Source organism: Nanorana parkeri, unplaced genomic scaffold (assembly GCF_000935625.1).
Source record: "Nanorana parkeri isolate BGI_ZX_2015 unplaced genomic scaffold, ASM93562v1 scaffold199, whole genome shotgun sequence".
NCBI lineage: Eukaryota > Metazoa > Chordata > Amphibia > Anura > Dicroglossidae > Nanorana > Nanorana parkeri.
In genome coordinates this window covers 1,645,496-1,645,708 of record NW_017306467.1, presented here as the reverse complement: position 1 = coordinate 1,645,708, position 213 = coordinate 1,645,496, and the positions used below count along the sequence as shown (strand labels likewise).

Here is a 213-nt window from a genome sequence, read left to right as displayed (position 1 = left end):
GGGTAAAAAGACACCAAACATGTCAAGCCTTAAAATTGCGTGCGCGCGCGAAACCTCAAAAAACGATAATACCCAAAATTGGCAATAGGCGACGCTTTAAAAGCTGTTACCGCTCATCAGTTTAGTGTTATCAGTGATTGATGGCCCTAAAATGATTGTTCTCACTGAGACGTTCGCGGCGATATGTAACATGTGTAGCGCAATTGTAATTTT

At 41.8% G+C, this 213-nt stretch overlaps 1 protein-coding gene across 1 annotated transcript in view; it reads right to left on the bottom strand.

Annotated features, from left to right (window-relative positions):
- Positions 1 to 213, bottom strand: part of ASCC2 (activating signal cointegrator 1 complex subunit 2) — a 41,065-nt gene that overhangs the window by 14,178 nt on the left and 26,674 nt on the right. The gene's annotated exons all lie outside the window — the stretch shown is intronic.